Source organism: Ambystoma mexicanum, chromosome 3q (genome assembly GCF_040938575.1).
Source record: "Ambystoma mexicanum isolate Mex_15411 chromosome 3q, UKY_AmexF1_1, whole genome shotgun sequence".
Classification (NCBI taxonomy): Eukaryota; Metazoa; Chordata; class Amphibia; order Caudata; family Ambystomatidae; genus Ambystoma; species Ambystoma mexicanum.
Genome location: NC_090926.1, coordinates 211,155,597 through 211,180,388, shown reverse-complemented (window position 1 = coordinate 211,180,388; position 24,792 = coordinate 211,155,597).

Here is a 24,792-nt window from a genome sequence, read left to right as displayed (position 1 = left end):
GTTCAGAGTAAATAATGCCTCCGTTCCTTGAGGGCCTCTTTTATCGCAAGCAGTTCTTTATCCGTAACCGCATAATTTAGTTCTGCTGTTGAGAATTGTTTCGACCAGAAAGCCACGGGATGTAGCTGACCAGTGTCTGGGTTCCGTTGGGGCAAGACCGCTCCCATGGCTACACTTGAAGCATCAGTCTCAACGATATAAGCAAGGTCTGGTTGTGGGTGTTGTAATACAGGGGCAAATGTGAATCTGCTCTTCAGAGCACAAAAGGCCTCCTCGGCTGCGGGGGTCCATTCAAATTTCTGATGCTTGCATAAAAGGGTGGTAATAGGATGCACCAAATGCGAAAAACCGGGTACAAAGAGTCAGTAGAAGTTCGCAAAACCCAGGAAGCTCTGCACTCCATTTAGAGAAGAAGGTGATGGCCAAGTGAGAATTGCCTCTACTTTCCTGTTGTCCCTTCGGATTCTTTGTGGAGACAAGACGAATCCTAAAAACTCAACTTCGGTGACATGGAAGGAGCACTTTTCAAGTTTGGCATAGAGGTGGTTGTTGCGCATCTTGTGAAGAACTGCCAGTACATGAGATACATGCTCTTGTACAGTAGCCGAATAAATGAGGATGCTGTCTATGTACACTACGGCACATACGTCTAGCAGTTCTCATAGGACATCATTCACGAAGTGTTGGAACGCCGCTGGCGTGTTACATAACCCGAATGACATTACCTGGTACTCATAGAGGCCGTACCTGGTGCGGAACGCGGTCTTCCATTCATCACCCTCCTTAACACACACTAGGTGATAGGCCCCTCAAAGATCCAATTTCGTGAACACCTGCGCTTGGCGCACTTGATCGAGTAACACGGTTATTAGAGGTAATGGGTACCGATTTTTCACCGTGACCTGGATTGATGCGCGATAATCGATGCACGTCCTTAGATCCCCCTCCTTCTTCGGGACGAAGAAGAGGGGAGACGCCGCGGGGGATTTGGAAGGGCGGATAAAACCATTTGCGAGGTATTGATCCAAGTAAGCTTTTAGATGAGCATTTTCCCCTTCCGTCAGGACATATATGCAGCTACACGGAACCTTTGCCGCCGGTATCAGGTCTATCTGAAAGTCATAAGAACAGTGAGGGGGCAGAACATTGGCTTGTTACTTGGCGAATACGTCTCAGAATTCCTGGTATTCCAGAGGTAAAACTCCCAACATCCCCAACACTGGGAGTGTCTTCTGAGATGCTGATATAGGTTGTTCTGGCGTCCAACCTGACTCGTAACAGTGTCTGCAGTCCCTGGGGGAGGTTAAGGATCTACTACGCCAATCTATAAGCGGGTTATGTTTCTCGAGCCAAGGTATGCCAAGGATCATCTGGAACTGTGGAGCCGAAATCAGATCAAATGAAATTTCTTCCTTATGCCCGTCTTGACAGAGCATTATGACCTTGGCGGTACAACAGGTAACCGGTCCTGATAGTAGGTGAGTTCCGTCGACAGCGGTTACATTGTCTACGATTTCCTTTGAACAAATTGGTAAACCGATTTTGTCGGCCCTCTCTAAGTCCAAATAATTCCCAATGGCTCCACTATCCACAAAGGCTTCAAGTGTGTGTAATCTGGAGGGTTGGCGCTGGTCCACTATGGTAACTGGGATGGTAAAATGAGAGGTCATGGGAGTCTTATTTGCGCTCGACAAACCAACCTCTAAGTTTGCCGGGTGTTGGAGTTTTCCGCCTCAGTTGCTTCCTTTACTCCATCCATGGCGCCTAAAGTCTTTCGGGGTGGTTTAGCCAGGCAGTTACGAAGAAAATGGCCGGATTCACCACAGTACAAACATAATTGCTCTTGCCGCCTTCTATCACGTTCCGCCTTAGTAAGGGGACATCAAACTCCCCCTAATTGCATGGGTTCAGGATGTGTTTCTGTGGACTGGCGAACTGACGTTTCCTTGGGCCGCATGTAGAATGTCCTGCTCTCCGAGCGTGAGCAGTCGGCCCTCCGGGTTTGCAAACGGTGATAAAGTTGGAGTGCTAGGTTATGTATTTAGCGCACCCATCGGGTGGGTTAACTACTTGTTCCAGGACGTCTTTAAGCTCTCCCCTTAGACCTCAGTAAAAAAGAGTTGTTCGTTTTTATTCGGGCCAGTTTGTTTCGGCTACCAGACGGTTAAAGGTTGTTACATAAGCCAAAAGATCCTGATTCCCTTGTCTCAGGGACAATAACTCGTCATCCAAGGCCTGTCCTTGTGTACTGCGGGCAAAAAGCTTTTCCAACTCACGTTGAAAGCCGGCAAAATTTCGAAGCAAAGGGTCGTACCTGTTGACTAAAGGTACAGACCAATCCGCAGCATGTCCCCCCAAGTATGACAACACAAAGGCTACTATAGACTGGTCTGAGGGAAACAACCCTGGTTTACACAGGAAAAATAGACGACACTGATTCATAAAAGTGTTGAATCTTTTGGGCACTTCTGAGAATCTCTCCGGGGGCGCCAGAGGTATGTTGCCAGGAAGGACTACCGGTACTGGAGCTGCTACGGGTTGGGATGGTGTAGTCGGTGGTGCCGTGGCTCCCCCTGGCAATGGGGCCATACCCACTTGAGTCTGTAGTAATTGGCGAGCTATCTCATCTGTTTTGTCCCTGTTCACTGCCAATTCACGCCTTAAGGCGTTGGTCTCCGAACGAGCTGCGTGCACCTCAGCTCTCAGCTCCCCCAATAATTGCACTGCAAGTTGTGGTTATGCTGCTGGGAAGAAGGCGCCACCGCTTCCTTAGTTGGAAGAGTACTGGAGATCCCAAAATATGTCCCAGGGTCAGTTACTTTACTGGACCCTTAATGCTGTGGATAAGGTGAGTTCAATATGTCCAAGTGTCCTCGGTTGCCCAGTTACTTCACTGGGTGCTAGCAAGAGAAAGTGCGGGTTTGGGTTGCCTCTTTGGATTTTGCTCTCAGAATGTCTTTAAAGTCTAACCTGTCTTTTCCTTGTGTTTTCTCTTTGCAGGTTTGCCAAAAAATACCTCTTCGGAAGGGAATCCGACAAGTGGTGGTGACTAGAAGGTCCGTGGGTGGAAGATGAGGTTGCAGACACGATCGGAACCGCAGAGAAACAGATGAGTTGAAATCTGATGTTTACCAATGCTTCTGTTGTTTTCTCTTTACAGATGCGGAGCTCGTAGCAGCAAGGATGCTGGCCAGCCGGGCACCGGAACTGCAGAAAAAACACACAAAGCAAGTCTTGTTCTTTGGGCGTGGCTTTTATAGAGGACCTCGCCCAAACACTAGAGCGTTGTATTAGTTCCGGATTGGCACAAAAGGGATCCATGTTAATTGAACAGGAAGTCTCATGTTATTCTATGGGCGTAGGAGGTCCCAATGGGTGACATGGATATCAACCCTGACCTTGCTCTCCATGCTCTTACCCACAATGCTCCTGACTGTTTTCTCTTCTGGTTATCATGAACTGGATATGAAAGCGACTGGATAGTGTCACCTAATCTATTACCCATGACAGTTGCTTTGTGTGGCTCCCGTAGGCATCCACTGTGTATTCCAGCTGGGCACATGCAGGCTTGTCCTGTCTTTGAGTTATAAACATGGGTTCCTGACACACACACCCCTCCTGCTCCCCATTTCCATGGGCTTGCAAAGGGTGTGACCAAGTGACAGTAACTTACACAGAGGCATTGGGCTCCCATAAGTTGTGTGGGCAGTCTGTAGTCCAAAATGTGTATACATCTCTAGTGGGGATTGTTGTTCATTTCTCCACTGCATGGTGGATTTTTTTATATGGTTTTACATACAGGACCTTTGTATATATACATGTAGCTTCTTCGTGTCTTAATGAGCCCGTCTCCATTGCAGATGCAGTTCATGTTGTATGCCATACACTGCCACATTTGCCTACCAGTAACACATTGCAGTTGGAAGGGGTCGATGTGCTGCCTTTGTCAGGTTGTGACACTTGCACTACTTTCATTTTTTACTGTCATATGTTGCCACTGTTGGATCTTGTACTGATGTTTTGTCTTGCTGCTAAGTATTTGTTCATGTGTGCTGTTTTTATTTTCATTGGTGTGAGGCAATTGTCTGTGGCCTGTTTCCATTTGGGACGGTGCACTTTGTGACACTTGTGTCATGTGATGTGCATTCATTTGTTTGCTTTCACATCGCATGCCATGCCATTGTGTGTTGGGTACCTGAGATGGGGTTAGGGAGGGGTTGGGTGACATGCCACTATTTGGTTGTAGTGTTTTGCAAGGGAGTAGTCCTTCATGCTGCATGAATGTGTGCCTTTTACTGACACAGCATTGGGTGTGTTTAAGTAGCCAGGGATGCACACAATGTAGCACTTCCAGGTAAACAATCTCAGGGTGGTATGGTTGTGACAGTTGACTGTCCCTTTTGTCATCATCATAAATTGTCAGCTGGTATGTATCAGGCCTTTGTGCACTCCGCAAGGGTGGGATTTTAGGTGAAGAAATTTGCCACAAGCTGGGTACGGGCTGCCTCACCACGTGCCCTTTCACCTCCCATGCGCAGGGGGCGTGCATGTGGTTGGGGATGTGGGGGCACCACCATGTCCACCGGCAGGCCCTACCGGGTTGCAATGTTTTGCAGGACACATGCTGCCACTATGATCCTGCACACTACTGGGGGCGCATATAGCAGCTTCACACCAGAGCGTTCAAGGGAGCGAAAGCGTGACTTCAGCACTCCGAATGTGCGCCCCACTATGGCCCGGTTTGCAATATGGGCTGTGTTGTATCTTACCTCGGGTGGTGTGGTGGGGTTCCGTATTGGCGTCATCATGTAGGTGCTCAGAGGGTAGGCACTGTCCCCTGGGGAGGTGATACTGGGAAGGTGATAAATGGTTGTCATTAGTGGGGTTTTCCCATTTCTCAGTGTCTGACATGCATGCATGTGCAAAGGCATTTATACTCACCAATTAGCCATGTGTCGCCATGCCTCCCAGCTTCCAGGTCCCGGTTTAGGGGTGACACTCGGAATATGAAACTATCATGGCTGGACCCCAGATAGTTGGCATATAATGAGGTGATGATTTCCTTGGCATCACATACAACCTGCACATTGATGGAATGCCAGTGCTTGCGGTTTCGATATATGTGCTCAGTGGCCCTGGGAGGACGTAGAGCCACATGGGTGCAATCAATGGCACCTAGCACTTTGGCGAAGTGTGCCACCCCGTAAAAGTCCTGGATGATGGCCTGCCTTTCTGCAGGTGTTCTGGGCATGTATATGTGCCTGCGGACTGAGGGGCGTGCAGTCATGCTCGCCAACACCTGGTGTAGGCAGCGTGACTGTGTGGCTGGTCCTGGGTAGAAAAAATGCAGGGCCTGGCTCTCCTCCTCCTCCTGCGGTGTCCCATGACCACAGCTGTGAGGAACAGTATATTCATTGTAGTGTATGTACTTTGTTGTTTGCGCACACTTTTATGCTGCGTGGTGCCGCTTACTCCTGCTTCCTGCTGGCGTACGTGTTTCTGGATTAGCACGTCTTTTTTGGCACACGGGTTTCCCCTGTTCGATTCCATGAATACGTGTTGTTAGCGCTCGTGTGGGCGTTGCGAGCATTTACCTCCCGTACTTCCCCTGCCCACATTTCCACGCGTTGTTCCCCATTCCGCGTGTTACGCCGCATGTTGCGCCCACTTTTCTTGTGTGCGCTACATGTTGTGCGCTTACCCTGTGCGAATCGCGCACAGCATTTGGTGACGTGTGCGCCCGCGTGCGCCACCCACGGATTTGGCACACATCCCAGGGTTTACACACGCAGCGCATTCCATGAATCGACGAACGGCTGCGTGCACGGCTTTAGCACGCGTGCGCTGCGATTTTCACGCTTGGGTTCCCCTTTTTTATTCCATAAATTACCCTGTCAGTCTTCTGTAAATGGCGAAAGCTGACTAAAAATATTTCTCTCTCACCGAACACTAAAGAAAGGCAAGCCTGCTCTGGTGCTGGAGGGGATGGGGGGCATGGGAACGTGGGGGTAGCCCGTACACCCCATTTCAGTCATCGACACCTCTGAAGAAACTATGGTGAGTAGAGTAGATTCTAGGCAATATGGTGTCCAGGGCAAGCAACAAAAAATGTGCCCCCCATCATGCATTTGTGATTCACTTTATTGACGCAAACAAGCACTGCCCAACGTAATGTTCAAAATCAGTGTGCACCTCTTGACCCAGGTCCAAACATGGCAGCTGTTGGGGACACTACATTTACAAGTCCAAAGAGAATACGGCTGTCTGTTAAACTGTGTTGGGTAGTGCAGAATAATGTATTGTGGGCTGGAACACATCCTGATATTTTTCAGGTTTTAACCAACCAGATACTAGTTGACATCGATGAATTTAGTGTCCCGCTCGTAGATTCCATTGCTGTGTCCAGCACCACATGAAGATTTCATAGTTTATCTCAAAATATTATAGGAACCCCACAGAACCTAACTGAATAACAAGACCAATCCTTATAAGACAGGCAGAGTTCTGAAACGTAGTTCGCACATCACCAGGAGTGGGCAAAATGACAACATTTTGGTCAATTAGAAATGGTGAATTCTTGGCAAAATCGTCTCACTTTTGTCCACTGAGCAATATGGTGAATGTTGGCTTTTTTCCCACCCAGAAATTCATCTTTGGACGGTTTTGCAGTTAGGCGTGCAAAATATCAGCCAATTAGGGCGACGTGAAATATTTTGACCAATTTAAGGGAAATCACCCAAACATTTTATTTCACCAATGAACATTGTGGAAACAGACTGAACTCTGCTCCGCCAGCAAAGCACGATATCAGGCGTAATTCACCTTTTTCACTTCAACAGCGGTCATTTCACCCACTCCTAGCCAGCACCACCAAGTAGGTAAAATGCAACATACCCAGGTAAAGATCCACCCTCACATGGAGTATGACGACCCTACCAGGTCCAGATTGTGGTGAGAGTATTCTTAGACTTATCTATACGTTACAATAGACCAGGTACGTAACCTACAAAAAACAAAGGCACTTGAAATCTGTAACAAATTCCTTATCCAAACTGATTCCTCATGCCATGAATTATCCATGTCTTTCCCTTTGCCTTGCTTGCTTCTTTCCATCTCCTTCTCCTATTCCCTCGGTGCCCCCATATGGTCTCTACCTCCACTCTCTCTCAGTGGTAGCTGGTGGATTTTTTAACTGGAGGGCCGCAATTATATATCCTATATATGCCACAGGGCCGAGTGCAGCGAGGGAACCCACATCATTAAAGGGCGGTTCGGGGGTCTCCCCCCTGAGAATCATTTTAAAATAATGGGTTGAATGGTGCATTTTAGAGCACACTTTTTAGACAAATTGGGTAAAAATCCAGATGGCAATTGGTTTTGTAGGGTAGTTTATGAAACAATCCAATAGATGCAAGTCACCAACAGGCACAGTAGCATTTCCCCAACACATTTTCATGATGACTTTTTGCACAATAAAAGCCAGTATAACACATTTTCACACTGGCCGTGCCCATACATTTCCATGCTGACTGCGCCATTATACCCTAGTCTTCCCATATAAGAACATACTCATGTTGGCTTTGCGCATAATGTCAGTAATGATACTATAGGAAAACATGTCCATGTTTGTTCTGCCAGTACATGGCAGTATCCCCACGTAAGAACATACTCCAGTTGGCTTTACCATTAAAAATGCATGCCAGAGTATGAAAACATGTCCAAACTGTCTGTACTAAAATGCCAGACGAGCTATATAGTAACACTTATCATGCTTGCGTTATCAAGGATGCCCAATACAAAATGTCATACCGCAATAAGAAAGGCTAGACTTGTTGCATTAAAGTGGCGGTCTAGATTCATAATAATACTTAGCATGCTTGCTTTACCAAAGATACTCAATACTAAATGTCACACTACGGTAAGAATAATAACACTGATGCTGCTTGCTTTGAAAAACATATATTTATTAGCATATGGTTTCCAAATGAAACCTTTCTGCTATCAATCAGCACAGACAATCATTTAAAACATAACAATTTACATATTCAAATTTGGTCATTTCATATGAGCTTAAAATAAACCATTATTGATTATTTCACATGTGAGTTAATTCCTTCAGTTTTCCAGAAAATCACTGATACAAATTCCAACAGGGCAAATATAAGTGAGATGCATGTGCCTCGCATCATATGAGCTGATTTGTCCATCTCGGTCACAAAATTGTAGGCGCAGGTGGTCCGAAGGGAATTTTTCCAGATAGTGCGGCGGTGTGCCTCTGCTTCTGTGATCAATTTGGCCTTTTCTGTAGATTTTATATTTAGATGCCAGGTCCAGAGTATCCAGTCATGATCGTAATGTTTGCACTTCACGCGAACCGGGTTCTCAGGCAATGTTTTTTCTGTCATACTGAAGTGCTCCAATACTCCTTTGCATGTGTCGCTGCACTCTTTAATTATTGATTCCTTTGTCTTTGTTAAGGATGGATTCTGGTGGAGAAAGACACTTGCGGTAAAAGGAGAGGGTTTTCCATACTGTTGTCGTGTAAATGGAGCTCTGTCCAAGCTCCCTCCTTATTATCGCAATTGGTGTGGAATTTGGAAGTGTGAGGACGTATCTCCAGAATTGGCCCTCAAGAATTGACCATACCTTCCAGGACAGAGAAAGGGATCCTTCTGCCTCAAAAGTCAAGATGGGCAAGCCTTTCATCCTGTAAAATTTTAGAACTGATTATGTTTGCTTGTATTGCTAGGGTTTTTGTTTTACTTCTTAGGCTCAATGTTCTATGGAGGTCAGTTGTACTGTCGTTTATCGTCATACCCAGATATGTCATTGAATTTGCTTCCAGGATCTTCTCTCCTTCCATTGTCTATGCTTTATACTTCGTCCTTCTCCCTGTCTTCCTGCCAAGAATCAAGATTCTTGATTTGGAAGCGTTTATCTGCAACCCGTGTCCTGTTACATAGGAAGCCAGGGTGTCCAGTTATCATTGCAGACCGATCGCTGTTTGATCCATGACCACTAGATCGTCTGCATAAAGAAGTCTATTCACTGGTGTTCCTGACAGTATGGGTGGAAAACATTGTATATTTTTAAATGCATTCTCCATGTCTGAGACAGACAAATTAAATATTGCTGGTGCTAAGCGGCTACCTTGCTTAAGACCGATTGTTGTAAAAATTGGATCTGTCAGGTCACCCTGATTGTTCAGTCTTATTTGTATTTTAGTGCTGGTGTGGAGGGCCCTGATGGCTTCTCGCAAATCTTGTGGGCATCCCCAAAGTTTTAGTTTAGACCACAAGATAGAACAGTTTCCCAAGTCAAAGGCCTGCGATAAGTCTATTGATGCAAGGTAGATTTTGTTTCCTTTGATTGAAGTTGCTCTGATTTTGAAGTAGTTGATTAGAAACACATTTAAAGATTTCCTGGTCCCCCTGAAAACCGGCCTGCCAGCAGTCAAAATGATGCGTCATTGTGCTCTGCTGGTTCAGTTTTTTCAATATCAATGCTGAAAATGTCTTTCCCATCACGTCAAGAAGACCTATGGGCCGATAGTTCATTGGAGCCAATCTGTCGCCCTTTTTTTTTTCTTTTTTTTTAATGTTTTGGTTTGCATTCAAACCTCTCATTTGTTGCCTTCTACTCTGATTGATAGTTTGATAAACTGTGCTCCCCCCGAGTAGTTTCCTTAGCCTGTTTGTTTTAAGTTCATTATGTTGTTCCAGAACGATATTAAGGCAATGATCAGTTTTTTTTCCATTTCCTGCTAGCATTGTTGCCCACCGGTCTTCTGGTGTGAGTACCTTTGTCGTTTTCATGAAACATTCTCTGGATAGCTGTCTTTTTTCATCGAGAGCAGGGAAAATCATGATTATGTGGTGTAGGGTCTCAGTCGTCTCCTTGTCTTTGCAAAATCAACAGTATATTTTTGTTTTGGGGACTTGCTTCCTTGCTGCCATTACTTCTCGTGTTGGAAGGATGTTTAGGCGCAGTCTCATGAACGTGTCTCTTATTTTTGAGGAGGGGAATATTGACAGGTACGCCGGCAGTTGATTAATTCTTATGGAGTCGAGAGCACAATGCATATGGTGTTGGTACTTGAATTTATCTTGTGTAGTTTTCGTCCAGTCATTCTCCCTAATTTTGATTTTTGCTTCTTGGGGTCTTTCTAACAGCATTTCCAGGGAAATGTCTTGTTCTTTTCTTTTGGCTTCTATCGCTCTTTTCCATATTGCAAGGGTATGTTCTGCATTGTTGGTTTTGTCAAATCTGAGTATTTCAAGTGGTGGCGCATAACTTGGGCTCATGATTTTCCTGTATAGGTCAAGTTTTTTCCATAATGCTATGGATTCAAGGGATTGTAAGGCGAGTTCTGCTCATATTCGTGTTGCAGGCAGGGACATTGGTAGGTTTAGGACTTTCTTCCAAAATGTTCCTTCTAACTGCATCCATGTGGATTTGTCAATGTTTATCATCGCCTCTGCTCCGTATTTTAGTACTGCTGTTACTTATTAGTTGTAGAAAGTGACTACTGGAGTTAAGGAGAATTTTCCTTATCTTCGGTGTATTATTTTAGCCTGTCGCGCTAGCGATGCAGTCTTTGTCTTTGAGTAGCTGTACCCAATCTTCTTCAGTGGGGGATTGAGATATCCATACTCTGAAATATTTTATTGTCTTTACTTGCTCCACTCTGTCTTTTCCTATGTGGAAGGAGAGCGTTTTTCCATTTTTTCTTGTTTCTTTCTTTAATGTCATGATTTTCATTTTTTGTGTGTTGACTTCCAGCTGGTTCTTTCCCATGTATTCTTCTAGTTTTCGTAGAGCTATCTGCAGTCCTCTGGGTGTTTTTGCTAGCAGCACTATGGTGTCAGCATATAGAATACACAGTATTGCTGTATTGTATATTTTTGGTGGGTTCATTTGTGGTATGTAGATGTTTTCTTCTAGATCTGCCATATAGAGGTGGAAAAGTGTGGCGGCCAATGGGTCTCCTTGTTTCAGGCTGTTCCATGTTCTAATTTGTTCTGTCAGAGTGCCGTCTTTCGATAGTCTGACTCTTATGCTGGTATTTTCATATAGGAGTTTGATGGGTTCAATGATGTTATCTGGGCACTTCCATGCATTGAGCTTCTCCCATAGGACGTCTTTGTTCACAGAGTCAAAAGCCAGTCTTAAGTCTACGAAAGCAGCATAGATTTGTGATTTCATTCTTCTGGCTTCATGTTTCAGTATATTTAATATCAGGAGGTTGATGTTAGTGCCGATCGTTTTCACAAACCCTGTTTGTCTAGAAGCGTATTTATTTTCTTTTGTTGCCCATCTGTTCAAATTTTCTAGTAGGAGTTTGGTGAAGATTTTCCCCAGTGGATCAAGCAATGCTAGCGGACGGTAATTTCGTGGGTCCTTTGTGGAACCGTGTTTGAATATGGGTATTATTGTCGCTTGCTTCCAAGTTTTAGGGATTGCTTTGGTGCTCTGGATCATTTCAAATATGCTCTTGCATATCACACCCCATGCTTCTGGGTTTTGTTTTAGTATTATATTTGATAGACCATCCGGGCCTGGTGCTCTGGATATATTTAAGGATCTGATTGCTTTTTGTATATCTTCTTGGTACCATTCCCATTGCCATGTTGTGTTTTTCGTGATGCGAGTATTTCTTTTCCTGTCTTTTCTGTTTCCATATATCTCTGTAAAGTATGCTGTCCAGCTTATCTCGGGTACATTGGCGATCAGTGTATTTTTTATTTGGGTTTGGCCATGTTACAATGCCCATAGTTGTCTCGTATGTCTTTTGTTGATGGTTTGGAGCATCTTCTCAACGTCGTCTTGCATTATTATAGCTCTATTGTTCTTTATCCAGTTTCTGTATTGTTTCACCGTTTTTAGTTGTTTTGTTTTCTCATTTGAGTTTTGCTTCAGTACCACTTTTATTTTAGTTCTCAGTTCCTTTTTTTGTTTTTATTTTCTCATTGAAGATATGGACGTGGTTTTTTAATGTTTTTCCTTCATTAGAGGATCTGTTCTGTCTCTTGTAGGGTAAGAGTAACCATTCATAGTTGATCTTTTCATTGTCTGGTAAAGTTGAGTTACTCATTATGTTCAGAAGTTCTTCTATTATTTTTTGTCCAATTCATAGTCTATTTCTTCCGTTGTTTATCTCCAATTCTGTTGGTTCCATTCTACCATTGATTGATTTTGCTATGTTCCAAGTTCTTCTCATTATGAAGTGGTCACTGGTTTTTGTTTGGATGTTTTGTGTTTCGCTGAGCTCATCATATATACCTTTGGTCAAGTATATATAGTCAATTGTGGCTGTCGAGTTACCTCTTGCCCAGGCTTCCATCCTTCTTCCTGTTGTAGTATCCACGGTATCCGACCTGGTCAGATTCCTGCATGTTGTTTCTTTATTCTAGTTCTTGGCTCTCGTCGACAGGTGGTTTTTATCTATTTCTTTCCCTTCTTTGTCAAATATGTGAATGTTTAAATCTCCACATATTATGCATTTGGTGGTTTGGTGTATCTTCTTGGCGTTGTCCAGAGCCGAGAATACTGCATCTATGAATTAATCATCTGATATACTTGCTGGGTTCCAGTAGAGGTTCATTAGACACCTTATTTTCTCTTCCCTATGGTGTCTATTTGATGATTCTTTTGCCGGTTTTTCTGTTTTACATTTGAGTATCGTTATTTGAATCCATGGGTTTATGTTTTCAAATTCTATCAGGTCGAGATTCCGCCCGTTTTTAATTAGCGTTATGAGACCGGATGACGGGCGGCCCTTTTTCTTCTGGATTGCTGGATTCATTAATACTGTAAATCCGTCGCATATTGGTTGCTCTGTTGTCCAAGTTTCTTGGAGGCAAATTATATCGGCCGGTATTAGCGTTGAATTTGTTGCGTGGAATAAGTGACTATGTCCCCAGTTATTCCATGAGCATAGCGTGGTGGCGTTCGTGTTGCCTTCTTTTAATTGTTATCTTCTTTGCTTATAACTTTCTTCATTTTCCCATGTTTTATTAACTTGTTGTCTCCAAATTCCATATTTTCGATACAGCTCATGCCGGTTTTGAAAGTCTTTATGGTCATTTTCCTTTTCTTTGTTCTGGTCTCTTGTGTACTCTTGGGCAGGTGTTTTGCTCTGGCAGTCTGTCTGTTTGGTGTATGTATTTTCGTTGTTGTCAGATTCTCTTCTGATCCGGTGCGTGAGATCTTTTTTTCCACCATGTTTGACATTTCTTCAATCAGAGATACTTCAAATCCCAGTTGCATGAAGATTGATGTGTTCTCTATCATTTTGTTCATTACTTTTTCTTAAGTAAACGTGATTTTTACTTGCAGTTATTATTTCGTTGCAGAATTCTACAGTATGTATATCTTTCGTTGTTATTTCCTTCATGCTTGGGATTGCTTGAATTAGTCTTAGTACATTAGTACGATTCATTATGAGATTGTCATTTTCGGTCATAGTTCTTTTTAGTTTTATTTTCTTTTCTTTTTTCTTTGTTTGTTTGCTGAGTGGATTGTTGAAAGTTGGTAATTTTATATTGTTTTTCGTGTGCCCTTTCTTTGCGTCGTTCTTGTCTTTGTAGTTTTCGTCATTCTCTGCAAGTGGAGGTTCATCATTTGAGTCTGGGATTGACTCTTCATCGTCTTCCCAATCCACTTTAGATACCTCATCTAAGCTGATTTCATAGGTGGAGTTTGCCTGGGTTTTGTTTCCTTCTGGTTGCTCCTCTTCATATTTGTCTAGTATAATCAGGGAGTTGTCTGTAAGTTCAATTTGCACTTCTTCTGATTGGTCGATCAATTCTTCTGTATATGTTGATAAGTTGATTAGTTCTTCTATTTCTGCAAGTTCGCTACTGCAATCAGCTATTCGTGCTTTATCTTTTGTTATGTATTTTTCTGAGTTTTTCCGCTGTGGCGATTTTTTGTTGCCCTTCTTTTTGTTGTTCTCATTTAGCTTGGGATTCTTTGGAGGGTTTGTCAGATTTCGTAGGAAGGCGCTGGAGCCTCTTTGGTTTTTTTCTTTGGGGTTGTTCATTTTTTGGCGGGTTCTTTTTTCAAAGCCGTCTTATTTCCTTTGGAGAAGATCTCATAAGTTTCTGTGTTTTTCGATTTTTGTCTCGCTTTCCCATCTTCTTTTGTCTCATGGGATTCTTCTGTCTCTCTCGCAATTGGGCAGTTGCTTTTTATTGCTGGGTTGGGCTCTTCGCTTAGATCAAGTTTGTTTCGTTGCAAGTTGTCGGGGTGTTTCCGTCTAGTCTTTAAGCAATTTTTGAAGATTCATTCTTGTCTGTCTTTTCTTGCTGTTGGGCAGCTTCGGTTGGTCTTTTCTTGTTTGCTATGGATGTTTGCCATGATTTTTCTTTGTTGATTGTTGTCATCATTGTGATTAGCGCGTGTGTCAAATCCGTTTTTTCGGTTCTATCGCTACGTGCGATATCGAATGGTCTTGTTTGCCATGTATGGCTAATTTGGGCTTCCTTTCTAGCCTTTCAAGAATCTTGTTCATGCATTATTCTAGGTAGCTTTGCTTTGAGTGAATTAATGCAGTAAGAGTCGTTTGGTCTTTTTATTGAATCTGTTAGGGCTTCTAGTAGCTTCATATAAGGCAGCAGAGATTGTGTTATAGTTGTTATGAGCATGTTCTGCAGATCTAGCATTGACGTTGGTATAGACACTATCTCATATTCTTCAGGGATGTTACAGTTGCATTTGTTGTGTGGTAATTCTTGATGTATAAGTGGATTTTCTATGGGTGCTGTTTGTCGTTCGTTTGCTTGTTGTGGGGTTCTTCCGTTGTATTTGATTTTTTGTTTGTTGGTTGTTTGTCCTGTTCCTATTCTTGGGTTTCCAGGCAGAGTGCGTATTTTGTTTTTTGTTGCTGATGGGGATGTGTTCCCAAATATCTCTCTCCTTTTTTCGTGGTTCCTCATAAGGTTTTCGATTTCAGTTATATCGAGTGACAGTCTGGCAGCTTTAGGGTTTGTTTGGTCGTTTTTCCTTGTCTCAAGTTGTTGTGAGTGTCACCAGCTATCATATAGGGTTTGCCATTTCTTTTGAGCTTTCGAAGCCTTTTCTCGCTGTGTTGGGCTATTTATCTCCTTTTCTTCAATGTCTTCTTGTGGAGCTGGATGATTTAGCTCTTTTTCTCTTTTCTTCTTTCCCTTCATTTTTCTTCTTTTGTGTGTTTTCCTCTAGTTCATACTTCCATTGATTTTGGGAATCTTCTATCAAGGCTTCCGATTTCGCTGGGTTTAGATCATCGATGATTCATGTTTTTTCTAGTTGTTTAGGGGAACTTTGCGTCTGTGGTTCGTGTAGTATTTCTGTGGGTGTACAATTGGGCTCAATTGTCTGTTGGATTGGAATATTTATCTCATTGTCCTCTTTTTTCCTTGTTTTATCTGAATTTTTGGTGGAGTTTCCATCTGTTGTTTCATTTTCGTTTCCTTCTTTTTCTATCCTTGCACATTCCCCTTTGTTGGTGTAGTCTCCGGAGGGTTCATTTAGTTTTTTCCCGTTTGGTTTCTTGGGCGCGTGTTGTTCGTCTGGGTTCTCAATTGTCTTATTTCTTAACGTCATGGGTGGGGGAGTTATCTCAATGTTCTTGTTCCTCTTTGTTGTGCATGTCATGGGGTTTTTACAGGGTTGCTAAGTGATTGAGGCAATAATTTGCCACTATTTTCTTCATTTTTATCTGGTTGATGAGGCTGGTGTTGTGCCTCTTGCTGAAGTCTGTCCTGCGCTCTGGGTTAATTTTGCGGCGTCTTTATGCACGTCGTTGACCTCCGGGTGTCAGGTGGTTTTGTTGAGGGGATTTGTTTGCAGATTGCGTGTGCTGTTTGTCCTTTGAGGGCTCGAGTGCACGCGCATATCTTTTCGGTTTAGGCAAATGGATTCTGATGTTGTGTAGTGGTTGCAGGGTGCGCAGAGGTGGATCAAAGGGCGATGGCCCACAGTCTCCACTTTCTGCTTTTTTGATTTGAGTTCTTTCACTTGGATCCGTAGCGTTTCTGTGCAAGCTTTCAATTCCTTCTGCTCGCGCCAAAGCCGCTACAGCTTAACAGCAGAACACCAGCCCTTCTGTCCTTAGGGCTTACGCCGCAAGGGCGGTGTGGGTGTGTCTTTGTACTCAGCTGTGGGTCACGTGAGTTCACGTAGTGCAGAGTCTTTGTATGTAGATGAGCGCCACTAGAAGCTATCGGAGTCCTTTTCACTGATTAGCTTCGGGCACTGTTCGTTCGCCGGATTGCAGGCAGTGGGAGATTATGCAGCTTGCAGAAAGTTGGTACTTCGTTTCTCCTTGACTTCCAGTAAATGTAAGTAATTCTTGTGAGACGCCACCACAGCCTAACAGCAGAACACCAGCCCTTCTTAAAAATTGGCACTATGATTGATGTTAGCCAAGAAGTGGGAATGGCTGTGCTTTTTTTGATACTTTCGACCAGATGATGCATTAAATTTGCTCATTGTTCTGGATTTCCCTTGAGCATAACGTTTGTAAGGCCGTCCGGACCAGCTGCTCTTAAACTACTTGCTTTCTTTATTAGTTCAATTATGTCTTCCTTTTTTGTGTCAAGGTCCATTCTGTTATGGTCTCCTCTCCTTCTTCCTCCCCCATTTCTATATGACTTTTAATTAGTGCACTAAAGTGAGTTAACCATGCACTTTATGAGATCGGATTGGCCAGTAGTGCTTGTTGCGGAGCACTTAGTGCGTTCAGGATCCTTCACATTTCTGCTGACTTTTTGTAATTCACTAGCTTTAACATGTATTCAGCATCTTGTTGGTTTAGAGTGAACTTTTGTTGTTTCATCCCGTTTTTATAGTTTTGTTTACCAAATTTGCGGGCGGCCAAAGATGCTGCTGTCGGCTGTTTTCTGTGCAGTCTTTCATGGACATTTAACTGTCTTATCACAGGGTCGAACTTGTGATGATGATAAAAAAGTTTTTCATACCCGGGCCTTTCTGTTCCCGATATGCAGCCAGGTATCTCGGATATTCCAAAACTGCTAGCGTTGAAGCCTTCCTGAGTGTGGTTATTAATGAGTTTATATTTCCTGGAGTCATTAATAGTCTGTTCCTACCAGGATTAATTTAAATGAACTCTTTTTCGGAGGACCTGGTCGAGCTGTGGTCTTTCCGAAGAGAGACATCTTAAGGATGTTGTGGTCGCTGGACACAGTGTGTATGATTTCCATTCTGTTGAGATGTTCTCTGATTTTATCCGAGAGGAAGATGTAATCCAAAATCTGGCAGTCACATCCCCTTTTCCAAGTTGGTTTTGGGGGTATATTACCAATTATACAACCATTGATGATTTTAATGTTTCTCTGGAGTAATTCATTCCTCCATTTTAAGCCCCTTAAAACAGGCTCTCCTGAGTGTGGTTCTGGATCTTTTATCAGTGCCTTGTATGTGTCGAAACAGTGGATGTTGAGATCACTGCACACGATATTGTCCAAATTAGACCATTTCACCCTGGTTTCGTCCATCTCAATCATTACCTTTTGCACAACGTTCTTTGCAACCCTAGAGCTTAGGTTCCATTATAGGTTGCATATCAGTATCATCCTTTCTTTCCTGTTCCTTGGACCAGGCTTGTGCATTAGTATAGACTGAAATAATGGTGAGACGTTTTTTCACTGATAGGACTTTTAAGCTAGTTGAATCGTTTATTGTCATTAGCAGCCCTGCCATGGGGCGACCCGTCAGGCCTTTTATCGCAGGATTTATGTAAACAGTAAAGCCTTCAATAATCAAGTCCTCTCTTTACCAGGTCTCCAGGAGACAAATGAAGTCAAACTACTCAAACAGGATTTCTCCTTTGCCAAACAAATGCTTACGCCCCCTAGTGTTCCAAGTCCAGAGCACAATATATTGGTGCTCCAGTTTTTTCACGGACTTATGATGTTATAAGTTGGATGCCAGGACACCCGCTATCCAGCCCCATCTTTCTTCTTCTTCTTCTGTTGTCTGATGATTATACTTGGTGTCTCTGGTATCACGCGTTGAGCTGTTATTTTCCACTACAATGCAGAGACACAGTGCCGTCCTTTCACCCACCATATTGTCCGATTTGGTGAAGGAAACTTTCTGATTTCTACTGGTGGCATTTGTACTAGTGAAAATAAAAATATCTAAGTCTTGCCGCTTTTGGTCCAGGTTTCCGAACACATACCTTGCTTCCCCTGGTGTCGTTCCTTGCTGCTTTATCGGGGGAGTCTTCCCATTTTCCACATGATGTCTCTTCTTTGTGTTGTTCTCAGGGCTCCAATCATTAGCCGTAGGCATTTTTGTGGGATCCTTAGTATCAGTCTGCATCTGCCAACCAGCGTCATTTTCTTCATCTTCAGATCCTGCTTCAATTAATGAATAATACGCCTGTAAGGTAGCCTGAATTTCTAGTATATGTTTTGTTTTTGTTTGGCCGACATGTCTATGATCGATGAGTCCTCTTCTGAATCGTAAGTATACGTAGAGAGATTTATAAATATGTCTATCTCTTCTTCATCCCTTTGTTGCCATTGTACATTTATGGAATGATTACCATCTTCATCAGAAATAGCATGGTTCTTTGCCAAAAAAATCTTTCTTATAGGGTCCTCGCGACAAGGTCTTTCCTCTTGGTCGCGCCTCTTGCTAGTTGCCACCTCAACCAGTCTAATATTAGTAGCCTTAAAATTCCTGACATGTGTGATTATCCCTCTGCCGGGGTCAACTCTTTCCTTCCTTGCTTCAAAGGCTTCAACCAGCATTATTGACTTTAGAGCCTCCCTTTTACTATGAGGTGACCCTTCCTGTCATTTTAAAGTATTTTTGAAAAGATCTCATAGTTGTTCTTTGGTTTTAATGGGGGTGGCTGCTTGAATTTAGGAGCAGAAGGTTGTTTACTTAAAGCTGCTGTCCTTTCACTCCGTGTTTCCTGTGTTATATGCACCCTAGAATCAGTGCTTTCTGCAGACTTGGCCATCTCAACTTTTTCTCCAGTAGGTGGAAGAATATTTGGCACTTCCTGTCTTGATTCTATGGGTCCTGTATTATTTTCAGCTAAACCATACATGGTAGTAGAGCTGTCTACCACCTTGAGGTCGCCATCTCCCCTTAATTGGACAATATTACTAGTCACCCCTGCTAGAGTTTGGACTTTCTGCTGGTTTAGTAATGTTGACCATCGTCTGATTTTATCCTTAATTATGGGGTCTATAATACTCCGAAGTATATTAGTAATTTGCTCTGCATTCTTGTCCATATTGCCCTGCAGGGCCGAGATAAACCCCTCCACATAAACCATTTTAGACTGTAAGATGGCAATAACTGTCGTTTGGTCTTTTAACTGTTCGGCTATACTTTCGTATAGCTTCATAAATGAAGCCATGGTTAGTGAAAGTGTCGCTATCATATTAGCGTCTAATCCAAGTTGGGGAGGTGATCGTTCTTCTTGTTGGGATGCTGCCTGATCTTCAATTTGCGAAGATCTTCGTCTAACATAATTCCTTCCTTTGATTGGTGATGATCTTCCACAGCAGGTGTGAATCTACGCCGTTTACAAGTAGAGTCCGGGTGAGTAGAGTGGCTCTGCTTAACCGCCCCTTTTCTTGGTATTTTTGGTTCTATTTTCTTAACCAGTTCCTCCTGATTTAGACTCTTGTGCGTTACACCTACTACAAGGACTCTAGGCATCCTTGCCTCTGGTACTGTAAATCTTTCTTCGCAGGTTGACTCCCTGCCCCCCCCCCACGGCCAAATGAGGCATCCAGATTCCTCTTTGCAATTAGCTGGGAAGCTGTTTCCTTCGTCCCTTCATTACAGCCTAGAGTACCACTCAAGGCTTGTATGGGGCTTTCTTCTGTGCTTACTTGCAATAATGCACACTCTTCCTCTATGTCAGCCTCAGGCTCAGTTTGCTGAATAGCTATTGGCAGTTTATCTTTAGGCTTATGGTCCCCAAAGCTATGTTCCACGCTAGTGGCCACCAATGGAGGAGATGCACGAGTGTAAAAGAAGTGCTGCTTTGATTGCAAAGTAATGGGGGTCAAGCCCCTCGGTTTCCAATCTGTCGGCCCCTTTAATTGACACCTGTTCTTGCTAGTTTTTTGTGGAGCCATTGAGCCGAAAGTATATATCTGATGTTTTTCTGCACATGACCCACCCTCTTGGCTCATCACCGTTAATCCCCCGTTGTCAGCCCAGAATCCAGTTGATGGCTGCTTCCCCCCTTGGCGCTGGTGCCAATGGGTTAGTTGCGAGGGGCCAGACAGGACTTCAACAAGGGGCAGTTCTTTAGTAGAGGTCTCATTAGTTATTTCCAAAATATTTAAGGGCGAGTCTGTTTTTGAGGTAATTTCCCTCCTTACATCTATAGGACAATGTGTATGCACAGCCATGTCCATTAATGTAGGTTTTGGAGGGTAATGCCGGTCCCTCTAATTTTTGAGCGGTTTGGAGCGGTTATTATAGATATTCTGTGTATGCTGCTAGGACCTGTTCTTTGTTTGGTTTAAGCGTTGTCCCTCCGGCAACAGTTAAGACTGAGTCCAAACGTTGGTTTCTTCCACATGGATCTAAAGGCCTTGCCCCACAGTCTCCATGTACAGGGAAGCGTTCCTCACTATTTCTAAGACGCTTTAATGCTCAAGCCCCTACGTTGTTGAGCTAGCAGTGAATTCAAACCACGTGGAGACGGTCCAGTCCATGCTTGGTTGTCTGGGAGAACTTTACAACGGACAGTGATTGAAATTAAACAACACTCTAATCCACTGGCTGCTTGTGTCAGCGCAGCCACGTGAAGCAGTGAAAGTAATCAATAGCGGAAAAAGGCTCAGCTAAAGTGAAGTCGTTCTATCCCTCACCTGCCGCCTGTGGACTGTAGACTGCTTGTCTTCACTTTGCAACCACTTCGCGGTCCTGCAAGGTTTTGATGGTTGCAGGGGGGGTGGAGCCCGTCACACTTGCACATCATCCCCTGTTGATTAAAGGTGCAGGCGCTCTTATTCCACAGCAGTAATACTTATCAGGAGCGCTCCGCTTGCATAGACCAAACTCCTCTTTCCAAGTCACTCCAAATAACTAGTCGAGTGAAGACTGCAGACTGCTTGTCTTCACTTTGCAACCACTTCTGCTTGCTTTATCAAAGTTGCCCGATACAAAATGTCATGGCTCAGTAAGGAATAGCTAGACTGGTTGCATAAAAAAATGCCAGTCTTGCTACATAATAACACTTATCATGCTTGCTTTATCAACTATGCCCAGGAAAAAATGCCATGCCTGCTCCATGGTGCTATTAGCGCCTTGCACTCAGACATAATCACCTTAATGATGAATGTGATTATGTGTGATTGCAAGGCGCTGGGGGTGCAGGGGACATATGTGTGCAGGAGCTGGGGTCCCAGCGTACAGTCATGGCATTTTTGTATTGGGCATAGAGGCCAAGAGAAAACTGCCATGCCCGTCCGTTGAGGCCCCTAGCGCCTCACAGGCATGCATTAATTGTGTGCATTCGAGGTGCTGGGCGGGCAGTCATGGTATTTTTTACTGGCCATCTATTAGATGCCCAATAATAAATATCATTCCTTCCCGTATTGCCCTCCAGCACCTCACATGCATAGATAATCAATTGTGTGTACATGCAAGGCTCTGGGGGGCTTAGGGGTCAGGCTTGACATTGCATATGATGCTCTACGAATCCCAGCGGACTGGGCTGGCATTCTTTATTGAGCAAACCCAGCTAAAATATCCATGCATGCCCCCTGGGCCCCAGTGCCTCACATGCACACACAGACTGTGACTGCGTGTATGCTAGGCGCTGGGGGGCACTAGGGTCAGGCATGTTTCTTTTACTGGTCATCTATCATAGATGCCCAGTAAAAAAATGACACATCTCCTGGGTCCCAAGCTCCTTACACACGCACACAATCAATGAGGTGATGTGTGCATGCCAGGCTCTGGGGGTCCAGGAGGCGAGAGTGGTATTTTTTACTAGACATCTATCATAGATGTTCAGTAAGAGAATACCACACCTGTCCACTTGGCCCCACAGTGCCAAACACATGCACACAATCAAAGTGATTATGTGTTTATGCAAGTTGCTGGGGTGCCCACTGGGCAGGCATCGTATTTTCATAGTACACATCTATGATAGATGACCAGTAAGAAAATGCCATCCCTGTCCTCTGGGCCCCACAGCACCAAACACACGCACACAATTAACGTGATTATGTGTGTATGCGAGGTGCTGTGGTGCCCAGTGGTCAGACATGGCATTTTTGACTACACATCTATCACAGATGTTCAGTAACAAAATACCATCCCTGTCCACTGTTCCCCACAGCACCTCAGACGAAGAGCTGATTTTGGCCGGTGGGAGGGGGATTGTGATATGATATGATATGATACGGCATTTATAACGCGCCTATACACAAGTGTTTCAAGGCCCGACGAGGCAAGGGGGGGACAAAGGGAGGACAGGCAACGATCCTACTAGGCCAGGTGTCATTCAGATTATGCAAGTCCATGGGATGGAGGAAGGAGGAAAGTGAGGGGGGAAGGGGGAAGGGACAGTAAAGTACATGGGCATAGAATAATAACAATAAGTAAAAGTAACGGCCAACAGGTGGCAAGTGCAAAGGTAAGTGCAACAGAGGCATTTCTAAAATGTCTTTGTTGTACAAACTTCCTAACCCCAAATCAACTCAGACACTTACACAATATAGACACAGCAATCACTTGCTGTCTCGTTCACACGAGCACCCATCATGCATTCACTCATGACATAAGCATACACACATCCATACACAGATTTAAATAATAAATAAAATAACATACAAACACACATTTCCACAACATGCACACAGCAACCACGCTCTCATTCACACCAGCATCCATCATCATACATTAATTGAGCTAACAACACAAGCATGCACGCATCCATACACATAATTTAAATTAAAAAAAGTGAACATAAACAAACTTACCTTCTGCCACGAGTCTTTCCTCTCCAGCACTCAGGCCCCTGCTAGCATGAACATGAATCAGGACGCTTCCTGATTTCTGCTCATGCGTGCAGGGGCCTAGGCGTGGGTGATGAGACACCCCACTCCATCCTGCTCTGTCAGCATGTGTGAGGAGGCGCACAAGCGCCCCCTTGCACATAGAGACATTCAGTTCCCCAGCCAACATTTCCAATGAGCCATGCATGGCTGGGGCACCATATGCCCCCAGCCTTGCATGGCTCATTGAGCTGGCACGGCTTGGACAGTTAAGAGCGCTCCCTCAGCTGAATAAAACTGAGGGAGTGCTGGTATTTCACTGGGCTGGCTTCTCCATAATGGGTGAGAGTGGGCCAAGAACCGGTGGGTCGACACTCCCTCGCCCGTTATGGACGAGCCGCCCGTGCTCTCTCTATTCACTCCTTCACATTTCTAGCCTTCACTTCCCCTCTTCATTATAATTTCCCTTTCTTTCACTCTTCTCGCTTTTGCCTCTCGCAAGTAGCCTTACACCGTATGAAACTTTTCTCTCACCATCCACCTCTCCTTCTTTCATCTCCCTTCTCTTTCACACATAGTGCCTCTCTCTAACCATCCTGTCTCATGCATAGCCATTAAAATGGGTAATATTCTTACAAGAGCTCTCATGTTTCCTATGACATACACGAGAAGGGTATCCAGTCCTGTAGTTTCCCTTTGAATTCTGGCACTTGTAGTTTTTTCTTTCTTATTTAACATTTAGGAAAACCACATATCCCAGGATTCCAATCAAAAAGAGCAATGGATGGCCTTCTCATGCAAGGACACAGGAATCTTGAAAGCACTGCATTAACGGATGCATCTGTATGCATCTTGTTAAACTCCTGAAGGTAAGGTTGCGTTAACACTGCCAGGATCCAATCCTGTGACGGTCAGTTGGAATACATATCGCAGTAGTAAGTGCGTAACGTAGTGAGCTATTTAACCAGCCAAACATAACTAACACAAACATTAATTCAAAATATAATGGATCATTGCTTGAATTCATTGATGCATATGTCAGCAAAAGGCAAAGTATGGGGCTAGTTGTCTCCCCAATAGGTTTACAAACTAAGTGAAGGCCCAGCCCAGTCACAACAGTTATATGAAAAGGGCAAAGCCCCTTTCACCATATTATTTCCCCTTAAACGACTATTTCTCACTGCTCACCAAAAGTTGAGCTCACAAGCTCCCCAGGGCCGCGTAGACCAGCTAGTCCTGGTTTTGCTTGGAATCCGGGACTTGTAGTGTTCCTTGAGTTCAAATAGGAAAAAAAAACAAGTCCCAGAATTCAAAAGAAAACAAATACAGGACTGGATGGCCTTCTCTAGCATGGGGGGAATGTTAGGTCTCAGAGCGGTGGTGTACCTATTTTTTTATCCTGCTTTCTTTCCCTCCTAGGCTGGCTCCGGGAACTGAACATGCTGCGAGGACTGGGCCTGCAGAAATGCTTTTGAGAGCAGCGTGAACAACCTTCCGCAGCGTGAAGACCCACAGACCTGTCTTGCTGTGAACACGGGAGAGAGAGTGAATGAGTCATTGATTATTTTTTTTTTTTTTGTAAAAATATCTTTATTAAGTGCTTAAAGATGATACAAGGGTAATAAATTCAATTCAACAAGAAGACTTTTGTGGCAATTACATTCCCCCCTCAAAGCAGAAGGGGTAGTTTCAATTTTACTTTGGGCATTTGGGTGGGTACATATATATTTTCTGTTCAGAGTCTGTGGTTTACAAAGTGTTCGTGTTTTGCCCGAGTAGGCAAAGAGTTCTCTTTTTC